Source organism: Macaca fascicularis, chromosome 5 (assembly GCF_037993035.2).
Source record: "Macaca fascicularis isolate 582-1 chromosome 5, T2T-MFA8v1.1".
Classification (NCBI taxonomy): Eukaryota; Metazoa; Chordata; class Mammalia; order Primates; family Cercopithecidae; genus Macaca; species Macaca fascicularis.
This window is the reverse complement of record NC_088379.1, coordinates 151,412,952-151,429,451: the sequence shown is the minus strand read 5'-3', so window position 1 is coordinate 151,429,451 and position 16,500 is coordinate 151,412,952. Positions and strand designations below refer to the sequence as shown.

Genomic DNA, 16,500 nt, shown 5'->3' with positions numbered 1-16,500 from the left:
GGAAAGAGGGAGAGAAGTACTACTCATTCTCCCTTTACCCTCAAGTGCTTTCCTTTTTTTCCCCTCCTAAATGTCAGTCTCCCGGAAAAAAAATAAAGTGTTCACAGCCTTAAATTCCTCAATTCATCACTAACATTTTCTTTGCAGAAGTAATGGAAAGAAAACCAGAGATGATTCTATCAGCATCAGTGCCCTGCGGGGAGGACATTCGGCAACAGGGTTCCTGCATTAGGAGACACACTTCAAGGCTGGGCCCTATGAGAGGCTCTATTCTAAAAAACCAGGTAAGCTGGGCATGGTGGCAGGTGCCTGTCATCTCAGCTCCTCAGGAGGTTGAGGCAGGGGTGTCCTTTGAGGACAGGAGTTTGAAGCTACAGTAAGCTATAATCACGCCTGAACAACCACTGCACTCCAGCCTGGGCACTGTGGTGAGACCCCATCTCTAAATAATAATAATAATAATAATAAGCCAGGTGAATGTTTTCCATAAAAAGTGATCTCCCTCTTAATAAAAGTCTTACTAAGCCACCTCAGAAGTATTGTGGCTCAAATTCCAAGCCAACAAAGCAAATAATCTTAAGTATATTTTTAAAACTTAAAGTTAGCCTCAATCAGGTACTTTGTGAACCACTGATTTTCTTACTAAAGAGAAATCAATCTGATCCTCCCTTCCATTTATGTAGAGGGATGTGTGTGGTCTCAGGAGTGATGGATTAGAGAACACCAAGGAAAACATCTGTCACCTTATCCTTTCTGATGGAAGAAACTACTTTGTCCATGCAGATGGAAGGCCATGAAGAACTTCCCTCTGCCATTACTAACAGGGTCCCCATTGTATGAATTGACTATGTGAAGGCCACTAGAGGCCAGGCCCCTGGTGCCATCATGTGTGCATTAGCTTCAAACCATCATCACAATGACTGAACTGTGAGCCCACAAAGCTCTGTCTGCTATAGGCACGAGCCCTGACTTCCCTCTGCAGTGACTCACAGCCTTTTCACCTTTGTCAGCCCAAGAATCTACCAGAGTTAATCCCTTCATTTTCTCCATCCCTGTTTACTTCAGTAGCCTCAAGAAGGCCAGATCAGGTCTCTTCTCTCCAACATTCAGCTCCATATGGCTCTGTTAATCCTGTAATAATCTGGCCTGATCTTTCTTCCTCCTGTCAGCAGGGTCCCCCTCTCTGTTCCCTCTGGAACTCATATCTGTCATCAACAAAAATCCCCCATAGCCTTATTCTCATCTTGCTGGAACTCTAACCTGGCTCTCCCCTGGGGACACTACTTTCCCTACAGTTCCCTCAGGTGGTGACTCTTTTTGTCTCCTAAAACTGGGCACAGAAGTCATAGCTATTCTCTATGCCCTTCCTTGCCACTTCCAGGACATGCTTTCACCTCTTCCCTAAACCTCTCAACTCCTTCAAATCTCATGCTTTTGTGAATTCTACCCACCATGTATGCATCCCTGTTGCAGTCACCAAGGACTCCCAGATCACTCTTCATCAGTCTTTAAAGATTTTTGCTCTTGGTTCATTGTCACATCATCTCAATATCACTGAGCTAATTCTTCCATGAAGGTGAGTTTCAGGCCCTTAGCTAGCTCTTTGAAATCTCTTCAGCTATCTTTGCCATTTATTCCCTGAAAATATCATCCAACCTTATGGCTTTAAATACTATCTACTGAGGTCCCCCAAAATTGTATCTTCAGCCCCTGTCTCTCCCCCAGGCTCCAGATTTATATACCCAACTGGATACTGAAACTCTTCACTTGGATATCTAATAGAATTTTAAACTTAACATCTAAAAAATTACAATTTATTTATTTGAGCTATGCCCTTCCCACCAAAATCTGCCCTTTCTTACAAAGTGGTAACTCCAGTCTACTAGCTAGTCAGGCCCCAAATGTTGGAGTGTCTTAAGTGCTTTCCATCACATTCCACATCTAATCTTAAATTCCATTGTCTCCACCTTCAAAATATTTGCAAAACCTTATTGCTTTGTACCACTTCCTTGGATACCATCAGCTCCATCAAAGATGGCAGCCATTGGCTTCCTAACTAACTTGGCTTTCCCAGCCTATTGTCCACCTAGAAGCCTGAGTGATCTTTCTAAAATGGAAGCCAGATCATCACTCTCTTCTGCTCGAAACCTCCAATGGCTCTCCAGCTCACTTTTTCCAAAAGCTTTACCCTGGTCTGCAAGAACTCAACTGACCTGAGCCCCAGATACCCCTTGGCCTTCCCTGTGACCCCTCCACCTCCACCCCAGGCTTACTATGCTCCAGCCTCCCTAGCCCTGTCATGGCTCCCCATACCCCAGGCATACTCTTGCCTCAGGGCCTTTGTACTCATAGTTTCTCTGTCTGGAACATTTCCCCCTGCAAATATCCACTTGATTCCCTCCCTCACTTCACTTAGGTCTCTGTTCAACTGTCACCTCCCTTGAGAGGCCTTCCCTGGTCCTCAATTTAAAATTGCACATCTATGCCATGACTAGTTTCCCCTTTATCCTTCTTTTTTTCCCCACAGCACTTACCCTCATGTGATGCATTATATACTATCTTTATTTATTTATCATTAGCTCCTCCCACTAGAACCAAAGTTCTAGTTTCACCCCAACATTTAGCTTTATGAAAGCATGATTTTATCTATTCATCACTCTATATCCCAGCATCCCATGCCCTCACTAAATATTTCTTAATTGAAGTAAATCATCCAAATGCTGTAAATGCAGGAAATACTTTTACTCTCTTGCTTTCATGAAATTTTCCCCAGAAACCAGCACCAACTTCAATAGAAATTATCTCTGTTAACATTTCCAAAAGAGCCACTTAATATCTCCAAATATATATTGAGCACCTATTACACACCAGACATTATCCTAGGTGCTGGGGGCATAGTATTAAACAAAACAAATATCCTGTGTTCCTGGATCTTCTGGAAGGGGAGACTGAATAAATATGCAAATAATTAAAATATATGGAATGGACGATAATCTCAAGTGCTAAAAAGAAAAAGTAAAGTAGGCATATATAAGATATCAGGGGTTGAAGAAATTGGAATTTCAAGTAAGGTGGCCAGGTAATGCCTCAAAAAGAAGACACTTTTTGAAGGAAAGGGAGGATAGCAAAGTGAGGAAGCAAAGAAGTTGTCAGCATAAATTGCATATTCTAGGACTAGGAAGGAAGCCAGTGTGACTGGTGCAGAGAGAACAAGAGAGAGAGTGAAAAGTGATGAAAGTTAGAGGGGTAAAGAGGCCAGATAATATAGGAACTTAAAGGCAAGAGTTAGCAACTTGTCTTTTAGTCTTAGTAAGGAAGAAGCCACTGGAAGGTTTTGAGAAGATAAATGACATTACTTGCCTTAAGGTTTTCAGGATGACTCTGGCTATTGTGCTGAGAATAGATTGCAGAGGGTGCGGGCAGAAGAGAGCAAGGCTAGTACACTAATCTAAATGAGAGCTGAGTGGCTTGGGCCAGAGAAGGAGTAGAGCAGATAGTGAGAAGTGGTCTCCTTCTAGATAAATTTTAAAGGTAGAGCTGCCAGATTTTGCAGATAGACTGAATGTGGGTTATGAGAAAAGTAAGAGAGTTAAAGATGCCACCAAAGTGATTGGCCTGAGCAAGTGGAGAAAGGTGATATCTTAAATTGAGCTGGTGAAGGTTGCAGGAGAAGGTGACTTGGGACGAAAAATCAATTTTGACTATGTTTAGACTAAGATGCTTATTATGTATGTATGCAATTAATGTGTCAAGTAACAATTAAATATGTGATTCTGGAAAAGACATTTTTGGACATCAAGTCTAGATTGAGTCTCTAAATTGTTTTTTATCATTGTAATAAAAAGAATTGGAAGCAGCCTGTATCCGTGAAAATAATACAGAAATTTCAAGCAGAAATGAATTATTCCAAGGAGTTAGAAGCCCACACAATTGAAAGAATAGATGCCAGGAAAGATTTTCAGGAAATCCAGAAAGGCAGTGATCATAGAGAAGCACTACTGATGATCACCTCTATTTTCTTGATGAGGTACGATGCAAGGTAACATGCCGAGAATAAGAGGGGTAAAGAGGGTTGTGGTTAGGGTTTTTGAGGAAGTAGTAAAAGACACACTTGGGCATCAAAAACAAGTCTCTGCTGAGCCTGTTCACGATTTCTCAAACAAATAGCTAGGATTGTGACATAATGGGATTTCATGCTGTTCTCCCGCTCTGGTGCAACTCTGTGAACATTTAAAGTAGTTTTGTTTAAAAGCTCTTTTAGGAGCACAGCTACACACTAGCAGACAATAAGAGATGCAAGCAGAATTCAACTCTGAACTTGTAAAATGCAGATTTTCAACCCACCCTAGAGATTCTGATTCATTAGGTTTGGGGTGAGGTCCAGGAATTTTTCGTAAGTATCACAGATGATTTTGCACACTGTGATAAACACTGCTCTGAGTGGCTTCCAAACAGAAACTGTTATAGGAACAGCTGCTAAGAATTAGGGGTGCCTTTGGTTGGCAGTGGGAGCCACTGTCACCTAAAAGCAGCCTTTGAAAGCAATAAGTTGCTCAGAGAGAAAAAGCCTTATTATAACAGAATGCTGAAGATTTCTGTCATTCATTACTCTAGAATGAATCACCCTTAAGTAAGAAGAAGCTCAAGGCCTACTGTCTACCCTAATAGCTGAAGAAGTAGAGATTTCTGGTCCTTTTTTTTTTTTTTTTAATTCTCAATGAAGATAAGAAATAGCAATTCTCACTGGAAAATTTCTCAGGTTAAGCTTATAAACTCTAGCCTTTGAATCATTTACAAATTTTAAAATAATAACCTGGCACTCAGATATCTAGCCAGGGCTATGTGTCCAAAAGAAACTTTAAAAACATTAAGTTTTTCCAGGGCTAGTATTAACTTTCAACTGTATTTAGCCAAATAGGAGATGTGGGCAGAGATAATCATATGATACTTTGAATCTTCAAATAAATACCAAACAGATCAGCTTCATGTGATAGTTGCAGATTTTTTTTCTTAATGTGTCTGATTTCATTTTTGACCCTAGATCAAGCTTGTCCAACCCATGACTCAGGACAGCTTTGAATGCAGTTCAACACAAATTCGTAAACTTTCTTAAAACATTTTGAGATTTTTTTGCCACTTTTTTCTAGCTCATCAGCTATCATTAGTGTTAGTGTATTTTGCATGTAGCCCAAGACAATTATTCTTCTTCCAATGTGGCCCAGGGAAGCCAAAAGATTGGACATCACTACCTTAGAGGATTGTTTAATCAAGGTATAACTGTGCTAACATAAAGAAAAAGTTTCAACTATTTATGTAAAACTAGTATGTCAGAATACAGTTGGTATGTTTTCCTAAAAAAAATTTAAAAATTCTGCTTATTACCAGCAACCACTTAACAGCCCATATCATTTAACTCAATGAATTAAATTAATCCCATGAAATAAAATGTGAGATAGGGATGATATCTGAATTCATTTTTATTCATGGCTAGAGACTATGAAGATTCTTTTGACAAGCCCTTAAAAATCTTGTGGGTGATGTTAAAAACTTCAGTGTTCAAGTGCTGATTCAATCTGGGGATGGGGGTAGGGACCTCCCGATCTGACACAGTCAATTCTATACAGAGAACATGAGAATAGAAAACCCCCAAGCCATACAAAGGCTGCTGGAGTGTTCACATGCTCATTACCTGAATTTTCTAATGCTGAACAACTGAGGGATATGAATATGCAAAGCTCATAGCCTCTGCCCAGCATCAGCCTCTTTCAGCCTCTCCTTTTTCGGAAAAGGAAGTCACAGTGCCTCTGGCTTTCGAAGCTCTGTGTTCTGAATTCCCAAAGCAAGCGGGAGAAGAGAGAGTGTAGGTTTTTATGTGCTTGCTTGTTTTTATAGCAAAAACTAAATTTGCCTTTTTCAGAGTATGTGCTTTCAGATCAATATCAGAATTTAGCCAGTGACTCCTCATGCATTTGCCTCCCAGAGTTAGCACACATGGTTGTCCCAGAGGCAAAACAAGAGAAATCTCATTGGCTCAGCATCCTGAACTGTCTCAAGTGAGTTGCAAGTTCTTGTAGTTTTCTTCTGTTTCTCTGTGTGTGCTTTTTATGATACACAATAAGTGTACACTTTATGGGATACATGTGATATTTTGATACATGCGTACAATGTGTAATGATCAAATCAAGGTAATTCTGATAGTCATCACTCCAAACATTTATCATTTCTTTCTGTTGGAAACATTCCAAACCTTCTGGTCTAGCTATTTTGAAATATACAAAATATTATTAACTCTAGTCACCCTACTGTGCTATTGAACACTAGAACATATTTCTTCTATCTAACTGTATTTTTGTACACATTTACCAACGTTTCTCCATCCTCATCCTCCCACTTACCCTTCCCCAACTCTGATAACTGCCGTTCTACTCTCTACCTCCATGAGATCTACATTTTTTAAGTTCCTATGTATGAATGAGAACACGAGATAGTTGTCTTTCTGTGCCTGGCTTATTTCACTTAACACAATATCCTCCAAGTTCATCCATGTTACTGCAAATGACAGGATTTCATTCTTTTTTATGGCTGAATAATATTCCACTGTGTATATATACCACAGTTTCTTTATCCATTCATCCACTGATGCACAGTGTTGATTCCATATCTTGGCTATTGTGAATAGTACTGCAACTACCATGGGAGTACAGAGATCTCTTTGACATACTGATTTTTTCCTTTTAGATATATCTATGTGCTTTTAAAATCCATTATTTGCACTTTATATATTTCTATAACTCTATGCTCAAGATTTGTTAAAAGTCCCAGTCCTTTCTAAGAATTCATGCTTGTTTGTCCATTCTATCAAACATTAATTTTGTGTAAGAGTGACTAGTTCAGATAAGGATATCTCCTAAGTCTACCAGTATCCTTTACATTTTACCAAGTGGAAGACACACTGCCTTCTCTCATAGTCCATCTGTAACCCCCTTTCCTTCCCTTTTCCACTCTGTGCTGAACAGCAAACAGCAACCAAACTATCTTGGGCCAACAATACCATCTACTGGTCATGGTGATAAACTACCAAAACTGCTTTAGTATATTCACAATCCATGTTCTCCCATTTATTCTATAATCAAAACCCAATAAATTATCTTGGAAATTTTTCAGCAAGTGAAAACTATATACACTCAGGCCATCTCAGTCACCGAAAGAAGCCCCAATTCACCACTCATTGTTGTAAATCACATTCTTGTACAGCTCTGTCCATTCCTTTATATGACCCAGTCTCACACCCTTTCCCACAATACACTCTTTCAGCGTGTTCCTTGGAGTTCACTGTGGGTCATTAGCAAAATTTCCTATATCCTTGAAGTAGTCTCTACATCACCTTCGTCTCTCTATTCTAAATGAAACCTGATCTTTCTGCAGCTATGAATAGTCACTGCCAGTTTCAGCTTATCATCCTTTCCTTCTCCCTAAACATCCTTGCTTCCGCTGAAGTTCAGCCATGGGTCACCTCACTTCTCCATATGTCCAATCATCTACAGACTTCATAGTCACTTTGCATCATTCCTTGAAGATTCTCATGCCCTACCCACTGTCATCTCTCCAACAGCATTCTTCTCCTAATTCTTGGTGATTTCAATATCATTGAAAAGATCCTTACAATAATCTAGCCTCTCAGGCTCTTGGTGTTCTCTCCTGCCATCATCTTGTCCTCCACATCACTCCAGTCACCTGCTCTTATGGTTGCCCTCTAGACCTTACTATTATCAATCACTGCACCCCCTTTCATAATGTCAATTTCAGATGTCAAATACTCCCACCACTACCTCCCGTCTCCATCTTATTCTGATCATTTTCAAGTCACACAATGGACATGTATCTATTGACCTTAGCATCTATTTCTCACTTCCTTATGTCTGCATTTACCTCTATCCTCAATTAAGATTCAACAGTTCAACATGATAACCATTACCTTATATAATCCCAATTCCCTTGTCCTTCTCTTCCACCATCAAATTTACTTTTTCTTAGTTAAATCCCAACTTCCACCTACTCCTTCTTGCTTCTGATCTGTTGAAAATGGCTGAAAAAAAAAAAAACAGTTATGCTAACAGATTTACTTCAGTTCCTAATTGTCAACCTCAAGTGGGCCTTCACTGTTGCCAGGGAATTTCACTGCCTTTGAATATACACTTTCATCTCTTATTCTCCTAAACAACTATTTTATACCCTTCTTTTCGAACCTACAGCGTCTTGCCATTTATTCTTACTCTAATTCTCTTTATTCTCACTATAACGACTTTGCTCTTCATTTTACTAAGAAAATAGAGATAATTAGAAGGAACTTCCTCATGCTTCCATCACCAAATACACACACTTTCCTCTATGCCCTGCATCTTGTCTTCCCTTCTGTTACATTAAATAGATGATCTCTGTTCCTATCTAAAGATAATTCCACCTATAAAATGGATCTTGTCTTCTAAGAGTATCTTTCTGGAAGTTATGGGTCTTATCTGTATCATAGTTTCCTCTCTGACTGGATCATTTTTGTCTTTAAAAATAAACCCCTGCCAGGCACAGTGGCTCATATCTGTAATCCCAGCACTTTGGGAGGCCAAGGTGGGAGAATCGCTTGATTTTAGGAGTTCAAGACCAGCCTGAGCAACATTGGGAGACCCTGTCTGTATAAAAAATTTTTTTAAATTAGCCAGGCATGGCGGCTTGTGCCTGCAGTCCCAGCTACTCAGGAGGCTGAGCGGGGCGGGGGGGGCGGTGATTGCTGAAGGGAGGTGGAGGCTGCAGTGAGCCATGATGGTGCCACTGCATTCTAGCCTGGGCAACAGAGTGAGATCCTCTCTCTAAAATAAAATTAAATTAAAAAACTCAAACTCTAACTTGACTGCACATGCCCTCCTAGGTACTACCTGATTTCTCTGCTCCCTATCATAGCAAAAACCTTCAAAATGGCGGGCCGCATTTTCTGTCTGTACTCCTCCTAGTATTTCCTGAAGCAAGTTCAAGAGGCTTGTATGCACTCAAAGATTAACAGTGATATCCATGTTGCCAAGCTAATGGTTTTTTCTTAGTTCTCATCTTCCTTCATTATCAGAGGCATTTGTGTCACTTTTGATCATTCCCTTTCTTAAAAAGCCTTCCTTGCTTGACTTTCTTTCTTTTTTTTTTTTTTTTTTTTGTCTTCCTAGGTCTCCGATCATTCCTCCTGCCATATCCTTGCTGGTTCCTCTTCATATTCCAGACCTCTACACTTGAGAGTGCCAAAATGTTCAATCCTCAGATCTCGCCTTTATCACTCTTCAGGTGATCTCACTTAATCTTCAGACTTCAAATGCCACCTACATGCAGATAATTTCAAATTTCTATCTGTAGCCCAGGCCTCTTCTTTGAATTCTAAACTCATATAATCAACTTCCTACTTGGTATTGCCATATGGAGGACTGACACGCATCTCAAATTTAACATGCCCAAAACTGAACTCACGGTTCCACCCCTCACATATGTTCCTTTCCCTGTTTTTGCTCATAACAGTAAATGACAACTTCTTTCTCTCAGTTTCTTGAGTCCAAGATCTTGAGTCATCCTTGACTCCCTCTCTCTGTTTTCTTGCTTTTTGTTGTGGACATTTTTAAACACACATGAAAGTAGAGTGAACCTTGACCGCACTTTTGTTTTTTGCTTACACTCCACATCTGATCCATCAACAAGTCCTACTTGTTCTACTTTCAAAGAAAACACAGACTACTTCCCAGCAGCACTCGTCGTTGTGACTCTCTTGGAGCCACCACTGCTTCTCATCTGAACTACTGTGAGAGACTCCTAACTGTTCTACTGACTTCTGCCCATGCTTGTATGTTTTCTTTTATTTTTTATTTCTTTACACAGAGGATGCCTGTTCTTAGGCTGTGAAGACCAAGGGAAAGCGTGAACGCAATCCCTCACTACACAAATTACGCAGTCAAGTTTCCCACATACGGGCAAATCACGGGGGTCAGCACATCCAGAGTGCAATGGATAAACCTGGCCCTCGGAAAACCACCTTCGTGAACGTGGTATCTCCCCTGCCAGATAAGTATGCTTCTGTGTTTTCAATGGAGCAATTGGAATTTTCTTGCAAGATTATACCACAGCTCTACTCAAAGCCCTCTTCTCACCTTCCTCAGAGTGGAACTCTAAAGTTCTTATTAGAGCTGCACCCTCCACTGCCTTGTCACTGCCACATGTCTTACCACTTCCTTCTCATGCCTTCCTCCCCCAGCCTGGCCTGCTTTGTGCTCTAACTCACTAATCATGTCTAGCTTCAGGATCTTTGCACTTCACGTTTCCTCTGCCTGGAATGCCATTCTTCACATCTCTGCTCAAAGGTAACCTTGTCAACAAGTCCTTCCCTGACCACTTTACAGATTAACATCTTCCTTTCTGCCCGGTCACTTATATCTCTATTTTAAAATGTTTTTTCTTCATTTAACTTATCTTCATTAACAATATTTATTTGTTTGCTTGCTTGTTTTTTGAGAGAGGGTCTCACTCTGTCACCCAGGCTGAAGTGTAGTGGCACGATCTCAGTTCACTGCAACCTCCGCCTCCCTGGCTCAAGCGATTCTCCCACCTCAGCACCCCCAGTAGCTGGGACTACAGACGCATGCCACCACACCTGGATAATTTTTGTGTTTTTTGTGGAGATGGGGTTTTGCCATGTTGCCCAGGCTGGTCTTGAATTCTGGTGCTCAAGCAATCCTCCCACCTGGGGCTCCCAAAGTGCTGGGATTACAGGCAGGAGCCACTGCGCCTGGCTATTTGTTGTTTTATATTTCTCCCCAACTAGAATGTAAGCTCCATGAAAGTAAGAACTTCATCTGTTTTGTTCATTGTTTCCCCCGCCACCCAGTGTTTTGAATAGTGCTTGGTGTATAATAGGAATTTAATGAATATTTGCCAAACAAATCTTTTTTCTTTCTCTATTCTTCCAACTGTTGCATCGTTAGCCAAAAGAATCTCTTTCTTCTCTCTCTCTCTCTCTCTCTCTCTCTCTCTCATTCTGGTTCCATCTATTCTTCCTTGTTTCTCTCTCTTTCATTACTTCTGTTAGCATCTCTGAGTCCCAAAGGAAGTAATGTAATCTGGGGCTGAAAATAAACACCTTCAGAGCCCAAGTGGGCCAGGCATGTGTTAAGTAGCAGGGTGCAAAGCCACAGGGGGTGGCGGAGTGTATCGTCTTACTCCAAGCTATTCACATTTTTTAAAGTTAAACAATCCACCTGTCCAGCGAGCTTGAGCCTGCAGGTCATAAGTTTGCTATCCTTGTCCTCATCACAGCCAGGAAGCCCAAGAATGGTGGTAGTGCTATACAGTTCTTATATGAAGGACATTTTCTTAAATTTTAAAATTAAATTTGACAAACTACAAATGCACGGTAGCCTGCTTCACAATTTCCTCAAGTTTGTCTTTAGTGCTTCATCCATATTAAATTAAACCTACTTTCTTCAAGTTCTAGCATTTGAGGTGTTTTCTTGAATATTTCACTCTTTTCTTTGTGTTATGACTAATATAAAATTGTCTACTAATTTTCATAGTGAGTTTTATATCTTAGTATTTAGTACACAGTATTTTATAGATCCTTTATAAGGCTTCGGGTCCCCAATGCTACCATCTAGTGACGAAGCAAATGGGATTAAATGAACTGTGATCAGCGTTTATTTTTCCTAAACAAGGCAGACCAAAATATGTGTGCAGCTTTTGAAAAGATAAGCCTCAAGGAAAAAACAAATCATGTCTAAAAATCCTCTGCTTAAAGCTCCTTTATTTCAAAACTGTGCTTGTTTCTATGTTTCCTTAGAAGAATAGAGAAACAATTGCCCCTCAGTGGTCCCCAACAGGTAAGCTGTGTTGGATGTTTACACAGGGCTACAATTTCCATCCTAATTAAGTACTAAAGTGAATCAGAACTCACCCCATGACCCTACCTTTTTATTTGTTCTCCCCTCCAAATCATTATCCAGTTATGCAAAGGAGACATGAGCCACTCTCTGTGGTCCTTTCAAAGGCTGAGTCCTGTAAGGCAGGGGCCCCCCAACCCCTGGGCATGTACCAGTACCCATCCATGACCTGTTAGGAACTGGGCCAACAGCAGAAGGCACATTGCCACACGAGCTCCGCCTCCTGTCAGATCAGTGGCGGCGTTAGATTCTCATCGGAGCATGAACTCTGTTGTGAACTGCACATGTGAGGGATTTAGGTTGCGTACTTCCTGTGAGAATCTAGCGCTTGACGATCTGAATGGAACAGTTTCACCCCCAAACTATCCCATCTCCCCGCCCATGGAAACATTGTCTTCCATGAAACCAGTTCTTGGTGCCAAAAAGTTTGGGGACCGCCACTCTAAAGGCCCTGGACCATTCCGACAAGGGAAGACTCTCATCATCAGGCCAAAGAAAGAGGCAGTGTGAGTCCTATCTGCTTACCCTCCTACCTGCTTATTTTCATATCTACTTACTCTTGAGGATTGCATTTAATAGGGAATAAAGGTCAGAGCTCTTCTTGCCCAGTAATCTCTGTTTCACTGAAATTTTAAGAAACCATGTATACTCTACCCTGTTTAATAATACTTGCCTGACCCCAAACAGCTGTGTTTGCATTCAGCCTCTGATTTTCAACAGTTTTCATTGGAAGATGAGTTCTAAGCAGCTAGTTAATGAACGTACTTTTGAAACATAATTTAAACATAAATGAAAATACCACTTCTTCTAAAGATCAAATTCAACAATAGAATTTTCTGGTCAGACTGGGTCACTATATATGAAAGGGAGGGGAATTGAGCACATGTTTAGATGTTACCAGCCTTGGAAGCCCTCCAAGATAATGAAGACTTCCATAATATGTGGATATTTTCCCTCAATGGCATGATTTAATGTTGGAGACAAAGACATTTTACAGAATTAACCAGATAATACTCAGACTGGGTCATAGAGAGAATTTTATAAGCAAGTCACTCCAAAATGGACCCTGAAAAATAGGATTTATTTGCTAAGTTCTGAATAAGGAAATTGGCCCATTTGTGAAATATTAATATATCAAAAACAAAACTCAGTTGATATTGGCTCTGGCCCCTGAGCTCAGCTGTAAGACTTTCTACATCTGAGCAGAGTTCTAATATGCAAACAGAAAAGTCAAACTATCAGGCTAAAAGGAAATTGTATCTTCTCAGAGGTCAAATTTGCTGAAACTTTTGAATAAGGTAGAGAAGGGCAAGAGGACCAAAGACCCTGGTGAAATCAGAACTGTGTCCCCTGAAGCCAGTGACTGAGTGGGAAAATAATTTCATATCCTCATGGCCAGATTTTAAGTGCAGAAAGCAATATAGTGTGGCAAAAATATGGGACATAAATTTAATAAAATGAGTTTTATGAGATGGGGCACTGCAGAGCTTCCCTAATTAAACTTTATTCTCACGTTAGGGCAATTTTCTTGTTTTTGAGAGCAGTCTATCCTTTATTTCTTAACTTCATGTCACTCTTTTTATTGGTAAAGCAATTATTTTTGCTAAAACCAGTGGACAGAGCTCATAAAGTGACCTTGTTTGCCCACGTTCTGCATTGCTGAGAGATATAAAGAATAAATATACACTTTTGGAAGAGAAATGAATCACTCAACTATTCCTCATCATAGTAGCCTGTGCCCATCATATAACTTTAAACTAGGTTATCTGCGTGAAGATTGGGAAAATACCCTTTTTTAAATGTAGGAAAATAGTGTTTGCTTTTGGAGACATTATATCAAGTAGGTTTTAGATTAGAACAGTAACTTACCGGCCAGAGGCAGTGGCTCATGCCTGTAATCCCAGCACTTTGGGAGGCCGAGGCGGGTGGATCACCTGAGGTCAGGAGTTTGAGACCAGCCTGGCCAACATGGTGAAACCCATCTTTACTAAAAATACAAAAATTAGCTGGGCATGGTGGGTGGTGCATGCCTGTAGTCCCAGCTACTTAGGAGGCTGAGGCAGGAGAATTGCTTGAACCCGGGAGACAGAGGCTGCAGTGAGCCGAGATCACACCACTGCACTCCAGCCTGGGTGACAGAGCGAGACTCCATCTCAAAAAAAGTTTAAAAAAAAAAAAAAAGTAACTCATAGGAGCAAAGGAAGACTTCCTCAGAGGTCCTTAAATATATTCTCTTATGTCAGAAAACTGTACCTAAATTGGTCACAACTGCTACAACTATTTCATGAAAGCATCTCAAAGTGATTTGCTGAAATTGTTACCTGTAAATATGTCTGCAGGGAAAATAAACTTGTTATACGAGTCACTACAAACTTCTACTATAAAAAAAGTATATCAAGTTGCATCATCCAATTACCCTTTCAGCTACTGAAAAGTCAACCAGTTATATAATGAGCATTATATACCAGATAAAGTACTACTGCCAAATAGTCCTTTCATAATTTAAGGCAAAACCCACACAAAAAGATCTTAGTTACAAATATTTATTCACAAATTACTTGCTTTATTAAATAGATTTAACTTTTGACTAAATAGATGGGTAGAGAGAGAGACAGAGAGACAGAGAGAGAGATACTTAGGAGGAAGTTAAGAATAATGAGCTCCATGGATAGGAAGAATCAATATTGTGAAAATGGCCATACTGCCCAAGGTAATTTATAGATTCAATGCCATCCCCATCAAGTTACCAATGAATTTCTTCACAGAATTGGAAAAAACTGCTTTAAAGTTCATATGGAACCAAAAAAGAGACCGCATCTCCAAGACAATCCTAAGTCAAAAGAACAAAGCTGGAGGCATCACGCTACCTGACTTCAAACTATACTACAAGGCTACAGTAACCAAAACAGCATGGTACTGGTACCAAAACAGAGATATAGACCAATGGAACAGAACAGAGTCCTCAGAAATAATACCACACATCTACAGCCATTTGATCTTTGACAAACCTGAGAGAAACAAGAAATGGGGAAAGGATTCCCTATTTAATAAATGGTGCTGGGAAAATTGGCTAGCCATAAGTAGAAAGCTGAAACTGGATCCTTTCCTTACTCCTTATATGAAAATTAATTCAAGATGGATTAGAGACTTAAATGTTAGACCTAATACCATAAAAATCCTAGAGGAAAACCTAGGTAGTACCATTCAGGACATAGGCATGGGCAAAGATTTCATGTCTAAAACACAAAAAGCAACGGCAGCAAAAGCCAAAATTGACAAATGGGATCTCATTAAACTAAAGAGCTTCTGCACAGCAAAAGACACTACCATCAGAGTGAACAGGCAACCTACAGAATGGGAGAAAATTTTTGCAATCTACTCATCTGACAAAGGGCTAATATCCAGAACCTACAAAGAACTCAAACAAATTTACAAGAAAAAAACAAACAACCCCATCAAAAAGTGGGCAAAGGACATGAACAGACATTTCTCAAAAGAAGACATTCATACAGCCAACAGACACATGAAAAAATGCTCATCATCACTGGCCGTCAGAGAAATGCAAATCAAAACCACAATGAGATACCATCTCACACCAGTTAGAATGGCAATCATTAAAAAGTCAGGAAACAACAGGTGCTGGAGAGGATGTGGAGAAATAGGAACACTTTTACACTGTTGGTGGGATTGTAAACTAGTTCAACCATTATGGAAAACAGTATGGCGATTCCTCAAGGATCTAGAACTAGATGTACCATATGACCCAGCCATCCCATTACTGGGTATATACCCAAAGGATTATAAATTATGCTGCTATAAAGACACATGCACACGTATGTTTATTGCAGCACTATTCACAATAGCAAAGACTTGGAATCAACCCAAATGTCCATCAGTGACAGATTGGATTAAGAAAATGTGGCACATATACACCATGGAATACTATGCAGCCATAAAAAAGGATGAGTTTGAGTCCTTTGTAGGGACTTGGATGCAGCTGGAATCCATCATTCTTAGCAAACTATCACAAGAACAGAAAACCAAACACCGCATGTTCTCACTCATAGGTGGGAACTGAACAATGAGATCACTCGGACTCAGGAAGGGGAACATCACACACCGGGGCCTATCATGGGGAGGGGGGAGGGGGGAGGGATTGCATTGGGAGTTATACCTGATGTAAATGACAAGTTGATGGGTGCAGCACAGCAACATGGCACAAGTATACATATGTAACAAACCTGCACGTTATGCACATGTACCCTACAACTTAAAGTATAATAATAATAAATAAATTAAAAAAAAAAAAAAAAAAAAGAATAATGAGCTCTAGTTCCTTCAAAAATAGCTGTGTTGTCATTTCTAAGAGGGGATGGAACAGGTAATACATTAGGTATAGTTTTGCTTTTTTTCAAGGTGAAGACCCTAAACTATGAGTGTAGTGATATACCATACCACAGTTTTTCAAGTCAAGATTTCTCAAGACCTCATTGTATTCTACCTGCTGAAATGTTATAAAGAAATGTCCAATGGTATGGACAGCAGC

The 16,500-nt window shown here is 40.1% G+C and overlaps 1 non-coding gene across 1 annotated transcript; it reads right to left on the bottom strand.

Moving 5' to 3' along the window:
* Positions 1-9,931: 9,931 nt before the first annotated feature.
* On the bottom strand, positions 9,932-10,094 carry LOC123573764 (U1 spliceosomal RNA). The gene has a single exon (XR_006698498.2). It is a non-coding gene; the product is annotated as a U1 spliceosomal RNA (small nuclear RNA).
* Between the last annotated feature and the right edge of the window lie 6,406 nt (positions 10,095-16,500).